Below are 12,808 nucleotides of genomic sequence, written 5' to 3' on the forward strand. Positions count from 1 at the left end.
TGGGGCCGCCCTCACTCCTCTTTCCACATGCTCCTTAGACTGCAGCTATTCCTGGTGCAAGATAAGAATGCCAGATAAGAATCTGGTAAGAGGTGCACTACTCCATGACTGTCTGTGTCCTGACCTAGGCTCCCCCTCTGCTATATCAGGGAAAGACACAGCAATGGATGGTTCGCACTTTTCCACCTGCAATACCTGAGAACATATCCTCTTAGTCCCTGTGATGAGCATACTTGTAGGCTCTTATTGCTTTACATGGAGGTCACCATAGTTTGCAACTTCCCTGAATCTTTTGGGATTTATACTCTATCTTCTCTGTGAAGCCATGTTTTGGCATGAGTTTTCTTGTGCTTTCTTCACTGGCATTGTTCTGTGGGTCCTCTGTTGGTTTCTTTTGCATCCTGCACTTCTCTGGCTTTCATTGACACTCATTTGGACCAACTTCAGTTGCACTTGCTCACATCTGCCTATTTGTTGTCCTGATTATTGGCTGTGTATACATGATATGTTATTGCATTAACATCTCATATAATATTTGCTCTTGTTCAGAGTATTTGTATATATATATATATATATATATATATATATATATATATATATATATATATATATATACTTGGCTTGATCTACCCCTTTTGCTATGGAATTGTGTAGCTTTTTATTAAGATAAAATATTTATGATATAAAATTTAGAAATATAGATTTTGGTAGAAGATAAGAACAGGAGCAGGGTTGGTTTCTACTGCCCACTGCTAACAGTCACCCCATGTCCACCAGTGTTTCTCTCACATGCCACCCCATATGCCCACCAACTTTACTCTTTTCTCTCACATGACACATTGCCTACCAGCTTTTCTCTCAAATGAGGAGGAGGGACATACCTTCCTGCATTCAGGACAACGTCCTATATGTAAGACTGTCTCACCGCAATCTGGACAATTGGCAGACAGTCCCTGTTCTTATAGCTTTTACTACCAGCTGGTGTCTTAAGCTCAGTCAGTTATGAAAATGTTAGGGTCCTGTTTGGGAAAGGGATAAATACTATTTACCTCAATGGAAAGCTGATGAACTAATAAACACTCTATGCTTCCCAGTCAGCTACAACATTAAATCAATAGCATTCACATTTACCAAATAAGCCTATTTATCCTAATGACCCTTAGCATTACATTACAGGACATGCTCCAGTTCCTCCACATTTATAGCTACCCCCGAGTCCTTCCACCGTACAGCACTATCCCCCAGTTCCTCCACATTACAGCACTATCCCCCAGGTCATGCATATTACATGACTACCCACCAGTCTCTTCACATTACAGGACTATCCCCCAGTCCCTCCACATTACAGGATTACACCCAGCTCATCCACAGTACTCCACTGACCCCCAGTCCCTTTACAATACAGAACTAAACCCCAGCTGCTACACAATATAGAACTAAATCACAGTCCCTTCACATTACAGCACTTCTTCCTCAGTCCCTCCCTATTACCACATTTCCTTCCACATTACAGCAATTGACTATCCCGCTGTCATGCACTGCAGCAATATCACCACTGCCCCCACACAACAATATAAAAGTTGTAAGAAAATAATGATAACATAAACTACTACAAATATAATGGAGGTTTTACAATGTGGCAGACAGAGAGCTATTATACGCAACAACATGTAGGACATTCATTTACGGCAAAATTAGAGCTGACATTTTATTAAATTAGCAAGTAGTTTAACATAATGGTACATCCATTACTACTTAAACTTACAATTTATTTCACAGAACTTTGGTACATAATAGCAAGGTAGACCGTCTTAAAGTAGACATGAAAACAAAGGGTAATGAGAGTTAATGAGAGAGTGTACAATCTATTTGAAAGCTGAAACAAGTGTGGTGAGTACGGTAGAGAGACTTTATAGCAAATAGCTAAATAGCAAAAAGATTTAAAAAATGTCGCAGTTACCACCCATTGCCTTCAAAATTCAGAGGTGATCGTCGCTTATACTGAGGTTTCCTAAATCAGTGCTGCATTTAGTTTCAGATGCAACCTGCACAGTTCAATAATAAGATGAAAATCTTCTTCATAATTGATCTTTTAACTGATGAAGCCCTGGGTCTCTTCTTATGTTGAGCAAGACCGCAATATCCTGCTTATGGAAAATGTTTTTCATGATCCTAATCGTTGTGACACTGCTGATGTGGTCTTTCTGAGCAAGTAAATGATGAAATGGCCAGCATGAACACCCCTGATGATCTGGACACATTTATCCAACTATGCATTTGGATTGATCAAAGACTATGTGAGAGGAAAAAGAGTGATTAAGAGCTTTTGGATTGGGCAATTATATGCGTTAATTTTACAGTACTACAGCATTCAAGCCCCCCCCCCCATTAAACAGTCCTAATGTGTCACCTAACCAGTGCAAATTGATGTAATTAGCAAACCACTCATCTTAAATGAAAAACATAGATGTTGGGATGATAATCTTTGTTTATATTGTGTTGGTCAAGAACATTATGCATTCAGTTGCAAAATAAGATTTGACTAACCATTGCTATGACAGACTTTAGACAAGTGGATTCCAAATCAGAGTCTAGTCAATTAAATGCCATCTTTCAACCATTAAATCACCTGGCTCACGGAAAAAAGGAACCTCTACCTCAATAATCCCATTTTGTTCTCCCAATAACACTTTCTTCTGTGTCTCTTCTAATTGCCAGTCTGGCCATGATCAATTCTGTTGTTGGTAGCAATTTTATGGATATCACCTTTGCACAGGAAAACCATTTTGAATCAAACAGTAAACAAGCTCCTGTGAATTTGGAGATTGTAGACGGTTTACCTTTGTCTTCTGGGACAGTAATTAATGAAACTATCAAAGTTTAAACTATAAGTTTTCATTTGATTGTTTCACATAAATGTTCCATAATTTTGGGACTCCCCTGGCTGTATGCTCATAATTTATTCAGTGAACTGGGATACTCACACATTATCCTTCTCTTCTGAGCATTGTAAATAAAACTCACTTTCTGGAAATTTGGTATCTGAAGTCAAGCAGTCCAGTGGACTTTCTTCTAAAAATTGTAAAAAATTTCCACTGCAATACAGAGACTTTTGGGATTTCTGTGATAAAAATAATGAAGATATTTTATCACCCCATTGCCCCCTTAACTTTTCCATTGAGCTGCTATAAGGAGCACTAATACATTTTGGGCTGCTATATTCTTTGTCTAAAGTAGTGTTAATTTTTGAATGAAAACTTAAAAAAGGTCTTCATTCACCATTCTGCTTCTGGTGGTGAAGCATTATTGTTTGTTGAAAAGAGGACTCTACAGTCATGGCCAAAAGTATTGAGAATGACTCAAGTGTTGGTTTGCACAAAGTTTTCTGCTTCATTGTTTTTAGACCTTTTAGTCAGATGTTGCTATGGTATACTTAAGTAAAATTACAAGCATTTTATAAGTTTCAAGGGCTTTTATTGACAATTACATTACGTTTATGCAAAGAGTCAATATTTGCAGTGTTGACCCTTCTTCTTGATGACTTTTTCAATTCGCCCTGGCATGCTGTAAATCAACATCTGGGCCACATACTGACATACTGACATTCTTGCCTAATCAATGCTTGGAGTTTGTCAGAATTTGTGGGTTTTTGTTTATCCACCCGCCTTGAGCATTGACCACAAGTTCTCAATGGGTGTAAGGTCTGGCCATGGACCCAATATTTTCAATACTTTGATCACCAAGCCACTTAGTTATCACAAGGTGCTCCATCAAGCTGCAAAAGGCATTGTTCGTCACCAAACTGTTCTAGGATGGTTGGGAGAAGTTGCTCTTGGAGGATGTTTTGGTACCATTCTTTATTTATGGCTGTGTTCTTGGGAAAAATTGTGTGAGCCCACTCCTTTGGCTGAAAAGCAACGCTACACATGAATGGTCTCAGGATGCTTTACTGGCATGACACAGGACTGATGGTAGTGCTCACCTTTCCTTCTTCTGTCAAGCGTTTTTTCCAGATGCCCCAAACAATCTGAAAGGGGATTAATCAGAGGAAAGGATTTTACCCCAGTCCTCCGCAGTCCAATCCCTGTACCCTTTGCAGAATATCAGTCTGTCCTTGAAGTTTTTCCTGGAGAGAAGTGGCTTCTTTGCTGGCCTTCTTGACACCAGACCATCATCCAAAAGTCTTCACCTCACTGTGCGTGCAGATGCACTCACACCTGCCTGCTGCCATTCCTGAGTAAGCTCTGTACTTGTGGTGCCCAGATCCCCAGCTGAATCAACTTTAGGAGATGGTCCTGGTGCTTGCTGGACGTTCTTGGTTGCCCTTCATCACAGCTACTGAACCTCTCTCCTTGAAGATTTTGATGATCTGATAAATGGTTGATTTAGGTGCAATCTTACTAGCAGCAATATCCTTGCCTGTGAAGCCCTTTTAATGTAAAGCAATGATGACTGCATGTGTTTCCTTGCAGATATTCATGGTTAACAGAGGAAGAACAATGATTTCAAGCACCACCCTCCTTTTAAAACTTCTAATCAGTTATTCTAACTCAATCAGTATGACAAAGGGATCTCCAGCCTTGCCTTCGACAACAAACTCACCTGCGTTAACGAGAGAATCACTGATCTGATGTCAGCTAGTCCTTTTGTGGCAGGGCTGAAATGCAGTGGAAATATTATTTTTGGGATAAAGTTCATTGTCATGGCAAAGAGGGACTTTGAAAGTAATTGCAATTCATCTGATCACTCCTCATGACATTCTAAAGTATATGCAAACTGCAATCCTAAAAACTAAGGCAGCAGACTTATGTCATTCATTTTTAAAACTTTTGGCCATGACTGTACTCCACATTCCTATATTTACTAAAGGGAACTGAATAAGATCACAATAAAGAACTGTTATCCACTGCCTTCAATTCCTGAATTGTTTGAGTGGCTTCAGAAGGCAAAGATCGTTATGAAACTTGATTTATGTGGGTCATAAAATATTTTTTGTATTCAGCCTGGTGATGAGTGTAAAACCGCCTAGGATAAAATATGAACATTTTGAGTCTTTGGTTATGCCTTTCGGTCTATGCAATGCCCCAACAACTTTCCAGAATTTCATCTATTACATCTTAAGAGATCTACTAGATCAAGTAGTTTTCACCTATCTGGTTGGCATTCTTATAATTTCTGGTTATCTGGAGGTACATCACAAATATTTTTGTACTATACTTGAAAGACTTTTGAAAAATCAATTGTATATTAAACAGTAAAATGTGAATTTTGTACAAGCTCAAATCCAATTCTTAGAATATATAGTTTTCCCTGATGGTCTGAGCATGGATCCCAATAATATTGATACAGTTGTTAACTGGCCTGTACCTAAGAATGAAAAGTAAGTATAATTGTTTATTGGCTTTGCATCTTTCTACCTGATATTCATAAGAATCTTTTCTGGAATAATTGCTCAATTTACCAAAAAGGGCATTCCTTTTGAATGGTCACTTTTTTACATCAGCACCACTTTTGATATAGCCAAATTCTGAGCTACCCTTTGTTGCTGAAATTGATGCCTCTCAATCTGCAGTGGGAGAAATTCTTTCTCAAAATATTGGTGAGAAGGTGTTGTTTCATCCTTGTTTCTATTTTTCTCACTAAATGACATCAGTGGAAAAGAATTGTGATATTCCAAACAAGGAATTACTGGGCATCAAGTGTGCTTTTTTTGGAATGAAGACCGTTTCTTGAGGGTTCTGGCCATCTAGTGACAGTTCCCAGCAATCATAGAAATCAGGAATTTTTACGCTCTGATAAATAATTGTCCCCTACACAGGACAGTATTCTACACTCGCTTTTATTTCATAATTTGTTACCTACATCGATCCATAAATGACACTCTCTAGAAAATTTTCTGAGCCCCATCATGAAATAAACTCTGGAAAAATAATTCTACCTGAGCACAACTTCTTAGACGTCACTCTTTTTATATGGATTTATGCTCTCTTTTGAAAAATGGTAATGACACTCACCCCGTTTTTCAGAAATCCTTCCACAGATATTAATTTAACATTTTATAATGGTTACTGTACTCAACATCATCGTCTTTTTGTATCTGAATTAGTAGTAGTATAACAATTGTTACATAATTCCAAACCTGCTGGACATTTAAGAGTAGGTAAGACTCAAGATTTGTTAGCACGTTTTTTCTGGTAACCAAATTTTAAGAGATGTCAAAAGATATGGTTCATCATGGCTGACATTTGCCCTAAATAATACTCCACGCAACTTGCCACTCTTTCTATTCCATCTCGTCCCTGGAGCTCTATCTCTATAAATGTCATAGTTGATCTACCTCATTCAAAAGGGATGACAACAATCCTTGTGGTAGTGGTCTTACTAAAATGGCTCATTGTAGCCCTGATAAAGGGGTACCCACTGCTGAACAGGCTGTAGAACTTATGATTTGTGAAATATTCAGGCTTTGTGATTTCCCCAATTATATAGCTTGTGATGGAGTTGTTCAGTTCAGTTCACTTCTAAGTTTTGGAAAAGTTTCTGCACTGCCCTTGGAGTGAAGATTAATCTGTCCTCTTTCTCCATCCACAGTCTAATGGACAATTAGACTAATAAATAAATTATTAGTTATTGACGGGTTTTCTACCCACTGCTGAATTTTTTTTTAACAAATATTTTTTTTTTTATTTTCCCAGTTCAATTTTCCAAAGACCTTTCTTTGCCAACTTTGGATTCCCTCCAACATTTGTTCTGAATCTCTCAATGTCCACTCTAGTTTCAACTGTGACTGAATTATAATTTTACAGAGAGTTCACAAGAGGCAAATTATGACTTTGCGGAAAGCTCAAAAATATTATAAACAAGCTGCAGATGTGTCCATTTTAATATTGGAGACAGTCTGGTTATCCACTTAAAACTTCAAACAACATATACCTTATCTGAAATTGTGTCAAAAATGTATTGGACCATTTAAGATTCTATCACACGTTAACCAAGTTGCTTTTTATTTAGAATTTCCAGCCTCTATGAAAATACATCTGGTATGTTGTTTCTTTTCTGAAACCGTTTCATGATAGCTCCTTTAGTGGATGATTTTTGGCCCCACCACCACCAGTCAATGTGGAAGGAGAAAGCATAATTTCTTGTTGAAAAAATCTTGGACTATATCTGATGAAATGGAGGCGATATGGTCCCAAAGAAAATTCTTGGGAGACAGCAGAAAATGTTCATGCCTTTATATGAACTAGACAGTTTCACCTAAAAGGTCCACATGATGTTTTGGCAGATGGGGGTTCTTTCAGGATTTGAACTTGGAGTTTCTGCCTCTGGAGACCGCTGCTGTGCTAACTGAGCTATTCCAGCTGCAGGATAACTATATGCCTTTATTCTGTGTTTTAGTTCAGCTTTAATGTTTCTCCTGATGTTCCAATCAAGATTCGTCCTCTGAATTCCTATATAAGCTTTCCTGTTCCTGTCTTCCTTGCCAGATTATTTGGCTCCTGACAGAAAACTAGTTTCTTTTCCTTTTGTCGCATTCTGCCTCCAGTTTTCCACTATTCACATACCGACCTCAAATGTTCCTCAACTACCCCTCTGCCTGAAATCTTTGCCTTATTTACTTCACTGTGTACCAAACCCAGCAGCAGTTGACCATTCTTTATTATACTATGCTATAGTGACCTGCCTTCCTGCTTACCACTGGACTCCAATTCAATCTCCACACCGCTACTACAGCTTTATGTAATACTGCAAATTGCAGTGATGCATAATGAGATAGTGCCCCTACTTACCATGCTGGGGCTGTTCTGGAATTCCACACAAAGACCCAACTTTTCTATGAAGATTTCTTCCTGCTCCCCAGGAGACTAATGCTGACAGTGAATGGAAAAAATGCTATGCAAATGCACCTAGCTCTGTTACCGGTGAGGAATCCAGCAAAGCCTGAGAAGCTACACCATCCCGAGATGGCATTAAAGCTTATTGCAGCTAAATAAATTGACTAAAGCTGGTGTTCCCATAAAGGTGTATAGGGACAGTAATTAGGTTAAGGCATGAAAAATGTAGACAAATGTGGCTAATGCTTTTTTATTTAATGATTCCGTTGTGCAATATAATACATTCTAAAAATAATGGTTAAATTTGACCTTTTCAACAATACATGTGCTTGCTAGGAGAACACTGGGGAAATGTTTATTAAATAATAGTGAAAATAGTATAAATGTGCTCTAAGCCATAACAGCCACTTGCTTTTATTATATGAGGATTTATAGGCTGATTAATAGCAGATCAAACTAGAATGATCTGTGTATTGTACATCAATCAATAGAATGCTATGTGTATTGTAAATTTGTCACTACAATCCTGATTGTTTTGTGTAAATGATACTAGAATACCCTTTGTACTGTAAATTGGTCACTAAAATGCTCTGTATAATGTATACTGGTCAATAGAATGATTTCTGTATTATTTATTTTTCACTAGAATAGTAGAATGTAGGTCATGCGCTAATAGGCACTACATGAATGTTCCTAAAGTGCAAACTATTTGGTCTGGGCATTCAAATTCTGAGATAAGTTGATTGATAAACAATTTAAGAAGGAACAGGAGAATGTATTTTTATGTATTTAAAATTTAAATTTAAAAACAATGACATTCTACAATATGTAAGTCATACTTGCCAACTCTCCCGGATTGTCCGGGAGACTCCCGCATTTTGCAAGAGTCTCCCGGACGAGTGTGGCAATCTCCCTGATAGGAAGGGGGAAAAATTTAGTTTAAACGCCGCGATTCACCCGGAATCGCGGCGTTTAGCCCCGCCCCCACTGTAAAATGACGCGATTTGCGTCATTCCGTCACGGGGGCGGGGCCAAAATGACGCGATTTCGCAGCCCCGCCCCCTGCACGCCCACGTCCCAGCCGGCATCTCCCGGAAAAGGAAAAAAAAATGTTGGCAAGTATGATGTAAGTTTACAAACTTAAGATGGCATAGCAATGCATGAAATGGTGAGGCAGAAGTGGAACTCGAAGACTGTGTTGCCGAAACTCGGCACCATTGCCAAATGGCCTGTTTCACCTAAACTTCCTTATTTCTAGTTAATACCAAGATTCTACATCACCAGCCTTAAAAGACAGCTCCAATCTCATTTTCCTTCGAATACAACCTTTACTTACTATGTTATAAACTATATCACTGTAATCATTATATTAATTCACTCATATTAGATAATGTTCTGCTATGGCATTAGCAGTTATATGAACAATTGCATTATTAACAGCAGTTACAGGTTGTTTATGTTAAATATTGTAACTGTCTTTAATTTATAGAAAATAGATGTGAGTATATTAATACAATTTGTAGCCACTTTTGCATAATTTGCTACTGAAATTGCACATTTTAGTTTTGGCACAAATTATAGGTGAGAACTTGATGTACTTTAGTAATTATAGCTTGTGGTTACATAAATAGAAAACATTTCAATGCTTTTTGAAGCATACAAATATAAGTGATGGTTAATTTCAATGAAATTTGTTAATGTAGTGCAGGTTTGTCTCCCTGTGTGTCATTTATTATTTAAATATTGCATGAAAATTAGCTTCATAGAAAATGTCTAAATATTTCAAATATTCTGATGACATTTGTTATCGAGAGTCCTGAAACATAATTTTGCCATATCAACTTTTGTCAGTTAATGCCAAGTAAAAGGCACCTTTAAAACACTGACATTTCAGAACAGGTTGGCAAAGGAAAATATTCTGGAATGACATATGATGCATTTTTTTACTAATGAAATATTCTTCAAATTTCTAATTTAACTTATTAACTGATTTTCCTCTTGCACTGAAAACATTTCAAATAAGAAATAAAATGTAACAGAGGTCATGTAAGAAAGACAAACACAGTGCAGTGAAATGTAGTACAAAGCCATGAATGCCCATTTACAACAACATTCCGCATTTACACGAGGAATAAAATGTGAACATTGCATTTATTCATACAAAAGTTGGCAACTTTTTTAAACAACCATAGAATTTGGCTAGACAAGTTCTATAGGCTTAGCTTAGTTTTTTGTGCAAACAAAAAAAAGAAATACAGTGCTGAAGTTGAATCAAAATAATATTAAAAACAGTAATAACTACATGGCAGAAGTGGTTTTTTAAACCACGCTTCTGTAGAGACTGAAGCCTTAATCCATCACCTTAGACAGCTTGGCCATGTTACCACACAAAGAATGAAAAGCAGTAATGTAAAAACAGGAGTGCCACACATAGTGTTATTTTTTTTTTTTAAACCAATAACTTAGGGTAAAGTATAAGACAGCCACGTACCAAAACACAACAAATAAAAGGCTTATCTGATATATTTCATGGAGTAGATAAGGAATTTTCCTTTTCAAGTTTTAATACAAGCTGGTTACTAGCACTTGCTGTTGCAGGTTTTCTTGCATATTCTCTTTCCAGGGATGTTCTCCTCTGTCATTTGTTGGGAGGGGTCATTTGCATGCAGTCCCTATCTGGATTGGTCATTACAGTATGAAAATTGACAAGGAATATTCCTTATCCACTCCATCAAATACATCAGATAAGCCTTCTATATTTTGTGTTTTGGTACGTGGCTTTCTTACACTATAAACAATGTTACTGGTTTAAAAAAATATATATATACTAGGTTCGGCACTTCTGTTTTTGTTTTGTATCTTAGGTACAAACAGGTGCTTAAAGTCAAGAAGCAGCCTAGTATGTATTGTATACTAATTAGTTATTTGGTTTGTTATTTCACTCTTATCACTTATTGGTTTTCACCTAGCACCTATTTTGCTTATATTTAAATATATTCATTTAAAGATGGTTACCAAAATTAATTTGCTTGTTCTAGATTAAGCTTTATGACAGTTTGTGCATGTAAACATTATTAAATTCATTAATAAATAAAAAATCGACAAGTAAAACAACATTATACACAATTCTTTGGACACTCCATGTCCAAGTCTTTAAAGATTTTATGGTAGAGATTGGAGGTGAGTAAAACTGCAGCAAACTACTACACAAATCAAAGTTTAGTTTCACCATTTTAGAGACGTGCATAATTCTGGAAGTGATTTTGCTTCATTAATCTGCAGAATACCATTCCACATTGTATTTTTAAATTACAATTTCAAGGCGTTTATAGTTTATATTCTATGAGCTGGAACAATATTGGCCAATTCATCCTGCTTTGTTCTGTGATTAGGGTAGGCCTGAAAACAAAAAAACATACCAAATCTTGCAACAAACGTGAAATGAGGAAATGTTTTGTGGAACAGTTTTGAAAGATGTGCTCACGTCTATTGGTTGCTGTGATTGAAAGGAGCCATATTTTATCCAAGGGGTCTGTTGAAATATCATATCTAAAAAAAGATACAACCTTTATCTATAGTGTATGATCATATTAAGTGCTTAACAAAATAATGCTTGTATATTACAGTAAATAATGCAACCAAATTAAAGGCATCTTTCAGCAATGCTAGTGACCAGACACAAAATTAGATGCTAATTGGTGAACCACTGTATGGTAAAAACCAATCAATTTATGGATACATTCTGCTAGGCATCATTAAACAATGCAAGCTGATGATTGTGTTAAGATATTTAGACCAAATAGCAGATCATTTGTAACAAGGGGACTAAAGTATGAGAACTCTATAGATTGCCTAAATCAGGATTTAAATAAATACTGAAATGTGCAAAATGTTGGTTTATGACATAAAGGTCATTAACAGAGGAATTTCTTAATTGTAGATTAACATGATTTAGTAATATGTGGATCATAGTTTATATAAAAGGACCATATAATTTGGCTGTATAGATAGATACATGGCAACTTGGACTTCTTTGCTATTTCAATAAAGAAGTCTATGATTTGATTGTCTACTTTGAGCCAAAAATGTATCCCCTATTGACACATACATGTTTTTCTAGGTTGATTGTTCCACCAATTTAATACTCTAATATGACCCACATTAATTATTTAGTTCTATATCTTAGACTATACAATGTTGGTGGTTATCAATGTTTTATTTTTAAATAAATGTTTATTTGTATACAAATAACTAGCCTAGATTGATAATAAAAGGCCAGATAAGGAATATATTATAGTAATTTCTGATGAAGTCTAAAGTGAAAAAAAAAACTGTAGGCAATTCAACTCATTACAGGCTTTTTCAACCAGATGATTAGTCACTTTAAAAGTAAATTGATATTGTCAATTTAGTTTAATTGGCAATTATACAAATTAATCCTATTGAAAGATGGACAATATGTTAATGTCTTAAATTATATCGGCATCTGTACACAGGTGAAGTAGATAAAAATAGAATAAATCAAGAAAACAAGCTTAATTTAGGAATTATCCTAGCCATTTTGGTTAAATTCCAAGTGGCAAAGATAAGAAATAGCATGTGTATTGTTGAAAATATGGACATTGGATCCAAAACAAGAATATCTTTGCATGTGTGTTAATTACTCACAAAGTATGAACATTAACTTCAAAAATTTTTACTAGCAGCAGTGAGGATAGATAGGTAGATAGATAGATTGATAGATTGATAGATTAATTGATAGACCATATTTTTTTTTTTATTCTTTTCTCCCCAGTCTCAGCAAAAAAACCTAAGCAATTACGTAAAACAAATAAGACACTATTTTAGTCAATATTATCAAGCAGTGGAACTTCACATCTGGGGCTATATTAGTTAAAAAAATAAATTCAATAAAAAATAGTATATACTCTAATAGATTTAATTTCGGGATATGCACTTTATTATTAACACAC

This window comes from Mixophyes fleayi, chromosome 3 (assembly GCF_038048845.1).
Source record: "Mixophyes fleayi isolate aMixFle1 chromosome 3, aMixFle1.hap1, whole genome shotgun sequence".
Lineage (NCBI taxonomy): Eukaryota > Metazoa > Chordata > Amphibia > Anura > Limnodynastidae > Mixophyes > Mixophyes fleayi.